The sequence below is a fragment of the Oncorhynchus kisutch genome, linkage group LG14 (genome assembly GCF_002021735.2).
Source record: "Oncorhynchus kisutch isolate 150728-3 linkage group LG14, Okis_V2, whole genome shotgun sequence".
Lineage (NCBI taxonomy): Eukaryota > Metazoa > Chordata > Actinopteri > Salmoniformes > Salmonidae > Oncorhynchus > Oncorhynchus kisutch.
Window position 1 is genome coordinate 26,208,653 of NC_034187.2, and position 6,301 is coordinate 26,214,953.

Below are 6,301 nucleotides of genomic sequence, written 5' to 3' on the forward strand. Positions count from 1 at the left end.
CTAATGTTAGCATTAGCAACCTAGCCACCTAGCTAATGTTAGCCACAATTTTTTAAAATTCATAACACATCATATGTATTGCAAATTCGTAACATATTGTACGGATTCAATCAAAATCAAATTGTATTGGTAACATGCTTTGTAAAGAACAGGTGTAGACTAACAGTGAAATGCTTACGGTCATTCCTAATAATGCAGAGAGAGAAAAAAGAGAAATAATAGATAAGTAATTACAGGAGGAATAAATACACATGGAGTAATGATAACTAGGCTATATACGGCAGAGTACCAGTACCATGTCGATTTATAGGGATACGAGGTAATTGAGGTAGATATGTACATATGTTAGGGATAAAGTGATGAGGCAACCTGGACAGATAATGTAATAAACAGTAGCAGCAGCATATGTGATGAGTCAAAAGAGTTAGTGCAAAAAGGGTCAATGTCTGGGCAGCTATTTGGGTGACTATTTAGCAGTCTTATGGCTTGGGGGTAGAAGCTGTTCGTTGTCCTGTAGGTGCACCGGTATCACTTTTTTTCCACCTTTATTTAACCAGGTAGGCTAGTTGAGAACAAGTTCTCATTTACAACTGCGACCTGGCCAAGATAAAGCAAAGCAGTGCAACACAAACAACAATACAGATTTACACATGGAATAAACAAACATACAGTCAATGATACAATAGAATAAGTCTATATACAGTGTGTGCAAATTAGGTAGGATAAGAGAGGTAAGGCAATAAAATAGGCCATAGTGGTGAAATAATTACAATATAGCAATTAAACACTGGAGTGATACATGTGCAGAAGATGAGTGTGGAAGTAGAGATACTGGGGTGCAAAGGAGGAAAATAACAGTATGGGGATGAGATAGTTGGATGGGCTATTTACAAATGGGCTATGTACAGGTGCAGTGATCTGTGAGCTGCTCTGACAGCTGGTGCTTAAAGTTAGTGAGGGAGACATGAGTCTCCAGCTTCAGTGATTTTTGCAGTTCGTTCCAGTCATTGGCAGCAGAGAACTGGAAGGAAAGGCGGCCAAAGGAGGAATTGGCTTTGGGGGAAATATACCTGCTGGAGCGCGTGCTATGGGTGGGTGCTGCTATGGTGACCAGTGAGCTGAGATTAGGCGGGGCTTTACCTAGCAAAGACTTATAGATTACCTGGAGCCAGTGGGTTTGGCGATGAATATGAAGCGAGGGCCAGCCAACGAGAGCATACAGGTGACAGTGGTGGGTAGTATATGGGGCTTTGGTGACAAAACGGATGGCACTGTGATAGACTGCATCCAATTTGCTGAGTAGAGTGTTGGAGGCTATTTTGTAAATGACATCGCCGAAGTCAAAGATCGGAAGGATAGTCAGTTTTACGAGGGTATGTTTGGCAGCATGAGTGAAGGGTGCTTTGTTGCGAAATAGGAAGCCAATTCTAGATTTAATTTTGCATTGGATATGCTTAATGTGAGTCTGGAAGGAGAGTTTACAGTCTAACCAGACACCTAGGTATTTGTAGTTGTCCACATATTTTGAGTCAGAACAGTCCAGGGTAGTGATGCTGAACGGGCGGGCAGGTGTGGGCAGCGATCGGTTGAAGAGCATGCATTTAGTTTTACTTGCATTTAAGAGCAGTTGGAGGCCACGGAAGGAGAGTTGTATGGCATTAAAGCTCATCTGGAGGTTAGTTAACACAGTGTCCAAAGAAGGACCAGAAGTATACAGAATGGTGTCGTCTGCGTAGAGGTGGATCAGAGAATCACCAGCAGCAAGAGAGACATCATTGATATATACAGAGAAAAGAGTCAGCCCGAGTATTGAACCCTGTGGCACCCCCATAGAGACTGCCAGAGGTCCAGACAACAGGCCCTCCTATTTGACACACTGAACTCTATCTGGGAAGTAGTTGGTGAACCAGGCGAGAAACCAAGGCTGTTGAGTCTGCCGATAAGAATGTGGTGTTTGACAGAGTCAAAAGCCTTGACCAGGTTGATGAATACAGCTGCACAGTATCGTCTCTTATTGATGGTGGTTATGATATTGTTTACGACCTTGAGCGTGGCTGAGGTGCACCCATGACCAGCTCGGAAATCATGTTTGCGAAGCGGAGAAGGTCGGTGGGATTCGAAATGGTCAGTGATCTGTTTGTTAACTTGGCTTTCGGAGACCTTAGAAAGGCAGGGTAGGATAGATATAGGTCTGTAGCAGTTTTAGTCTAGAGTGTCTCCCCCTTTGAAGAGGGGATGACCGCAGCGGCTTTCCAATCTTTGGGGATCTCAGACGATACGAAAGAGAGGTTGAAAAGGCTAGTAATAGGGGTTGCAACAATATCGGCGGATAATTTTAGAAAGAAAGGGTCCAGATTGTCTAGCCCGGCTGATTTGTAGGGGTCCAGATTTTGCAGCTCTTTCAGAACATCAACTATCTGGATTTGGGTGAAGGAGAAATGGGGAGGCTTGGGCAAGTTGCTGTGGGGAGTGGAGGGCTGTTGATCGGGGTAGGGGTAGCAAGGTGGAAAGCATGGCCAGCCGTAGAAAAATGCTTATTGAAGTTCTCAATTATCATGGATTTATCGTGGTGACAGTGTTTCCTAGCCTCAATGCAGTGGGCAGCTGGGAGGAGGTGCTCTTATTCTCCATGGACTTTACAGTGTCCCAGAACCTTTTGTAGTTTGTGCTACAGGATGTACATTTCTGTTTGAATAGCCTTTGCTTTCCTAACTGCCTGTGTATATTGGTTCCTAACTTCCCTGAAAAGTTGCATATCGCGGGGGCTATTTGATGCTAATGCTAATGCCACAAGATGTTGTTGTGCTGGTCGAGGGCAGTCAGGTCTGGAGTGAACCAAGGGCTATATTCATTCCTGGTTCTACATTTATTGAACGGGGCATGCTTATTTAAAATGGTGAGGAAAGCACATTTAAAGAATAACCAGGCACCCTCTACTGACGGAATGAGGTCAATATCCTTCCAGGATACCCGGGCCAGGTCGATTAGAAAGGCTTGCTCGCTGAAGTGTTTTAGGAAGCGTTTGACAGTGATGAGGGGTGGTTGTTTTACCGCAGACCCATTACGAATGCAGAAAATGAGGCAGTGATCGCTGAGATCCTGGTTGAAGACAGCAGAGGTATATTTGGAGGGCATATTGGTTAGGATGATATCTATGAAGGTGGCCGTGTTTACGGATTTGGGGTTGTACCTGGTAGGTTCATTGATCATTTGCATGAGATTGAGGGCATCAAGCTTAGATTGTAGGATGGCCGGGGTGTTAAGCATGTCCCAGTTTAGGTCACCTAACAGCACAAGCTCAGAAGATAGATGGGGGGCAATCAATTCACATATGGTGTCCAGGACACAGCTGGGGGCAGAAGGTGGTCTATAGCAAGCAGCAACGGTGAGAGACTTGTTTCTGGAAAGGTGGATTTTTAAAAGTAGAAGCTCAAATTGTTTGGGCACAGACCTGGATAATAAGACACAACTCTGCAGTCTAACTCTGCAGTAGATTGCAACTCCGCCCCCTTTGGCAGTTCTATCTTGTAGGAAAATGTTATAGTTGGGGATGTAAATGTCAGGGTTTTTGGTGGTCTTCCTAAACCAGGATTCAGACATGGCTAGGACATCTGGGTTGGCAGAGTGCGCCAAAGCAGTGAATAAAACAAACTTAGGGAGGAGGCTTCTAATGTTAATTCAAAACATCAGAAATCTCATAATTAAAATTCCTCAAACATACAAGTATTTTACAACATTTTAAAGATAAACTGGTTGTTAATCCCACCACAGTGTCTGACATCAAAAAGGCTTTACGATTATAATGTAATAAACAGGCTAGCCAGTTTATCTGTCCAGTTTATCTGTCCAAACGATTATGTTAGGTCTGCACCTAGTCACAGAAAAACACAAAAAAAATTCCAGCCAAAGAGAGGAGTCACAAAAAGCAGAAATAGAGATAAAATGAATCACTAACCTTTGATGATCTTCATCAGATGACACTCATAGGACTTCATGTTACACAATACATGTATGTTTTGTTAGATAAAGTTCATATACAAAAATCTCAGTTTACATTGGAGTAGTTACAAAACATCCAGTGATTTTGCAGAGAGCCATATCAATTTACAGAAATACTCATAATAAACATTGATAAAAGATATAACTATTATGCATGGAATTATAGATTATACACTTCTCCTTAATGCAACCGCTGTGTCAGATTTCAAAAAAGCTTTACCGAAAAAGCACACCATGCAATAATCTGAGTACAGCGCTCAGACAACTAATCTAGCCATACAGATATCCGTCATGTTGTGGAGTCAACAGAAGTCAGAAATAACATTATAAATATTCACTTACCTTTCATGATCTTCATCAGAATGCACTCTCAGGAATCCCAGTTCCACAATAAATGTTTGATTTGTTCGATAAAGTCCATCATTTATGTCCAAATACCTCATTTATGTTCGCCCGTTTAGCCCAGTAAACCAAATTTATGACGCGCAGGCCAGACAAAAAGTCAAAAAGTTCAGTTACAGTTCGTAGAAACATGTCAAACGAAGTATAGAATCAATCTTTAGGATGTTTTTAACATAAATCTTCAATAATGTTCCAACCGGAGAATTCCTTTGTCTTCAGAAATGCAATGGAACGCAAGCTAACTCTCACGTCAACGTGCGTGACCAGCTCATGCCACTCTGACAGACCACTGACTCATTCAGCTGCCATTCCCCCCTCCTTCACAGTAGAAGCATCAAACAAGGTTCTAAAGACTGTTGACATCTAGTGGAAGCCTTAGGAAGTGCAATTTGACCCCATAGACACTGTATATTCGATAGGCAAAGAGTTGAAAAACTACAAACCTCAGATTTCCCACTTCCTGGTTGGATTTTTTCTCAGGTTTTTGCCTGCCATGAGTTCTGTTATACTCACAGACATCATTCAAACAGATTTTGAAAGTTCAGAGTGTTTTCTATCCAAATCTACTAATAATATGCATATATTTGCAACTGTGCCTGAGTAGCAGGCAGTGTACTCTAGGGACCTTATTCATCCAAACTACTCAATACTACCCCCAGCTTAACATGCATGAAACCAAAGCTTTTACGGTTACAGAAGTCAACAAATGAGAGCGCCTGGGGAATGGGAGTGGAGCTGGCACTGCAGGCTGCCTGGATGAACCTCTACATCACCAGAGAAACAGAGGAGGAGTAGGATAAGGGTACGGCTAAAGGCTATAAGAACTGGTCGTCTAGTACGTTCGGAAAAGAGAGTAAAAGTATCAGGTTTTGCCGTGCAGTAACAGAGAGAACAGTCTATAACTTTTCAGCTTCCTGAGGGGGAAGAGGTGTTGTCATGCCTTCTTCGTGACTGTGTTGGTGTGTGTGGACCATGATAATTCCTTAGTGATGTGGACACAGAGGAACTTGAATCTCTCAACCCGCCCCACTACAGCACCAATAAAATGTGGATATGGGTGTGCTCGGCCCTCCGTCTCCTGTAGTCCACGATCAGCTCCTTTGTCTTGCTGATGTTGAGGGATAGGTTGTTGTCACTGACCTCCTCCCTTATAAGTTGTCTCATCGTCGTTGATAATCAGGCCAACCACCATCATGCTTAGTCCCCTCACCATTGCTGCTTGCGGCAATGCAGTTGTGGTTGAACAGGGAGTACAGGAGGGGACTAAGCATGCACCCCTGAGGGGCCCCTGTGTTGAGGTTCAACATGGCAGATGTGTTATTGCCTGCCCTCACCACCTGGGGTAACCTGTACATGATATAAAGGAAACAGAAACTAAAAAGACAAACGGTTTCAGGAGTTTCTGGGTTTGCTCTTAAGTAATTATAACATTTTCAAAGTAACTCCAGTTGCAGAGGGAGGTGTTCAGTCCCAGGGTCCTGAGTTTAGTGATGAGTTTGGAGGGCACTATGGTGTTGAACGCTGAGCTATAGTCAATGAACAGCATTATCACATAGGTATTCGTCTTGTCCAGGTGGGAGAGGGCAGTGTGGATTACAAAAGAGATTGCATCATCTGTGGATCTGTTGGGGCAATATGCAAATTGGAGTGGGTCCAGGGTGTCTGGGATGATGGGTTTGATGTGAGCCTGAAGAAAGCACAGCGATGCCGAAACTTTGGTGATTTATCCAATAAATTACTGGGAGTTTATATATAGTATGTGACTCTATTTTTATAGTTGATGTGAGCCATGACCAACCTTTCAAAGCATTTCATGGCTACAGATGCGAATGCTACAGGGCGAGTCATTAAGACAACATATCATACAAATTATAATTCGTAACATACCATACGTCCTGCA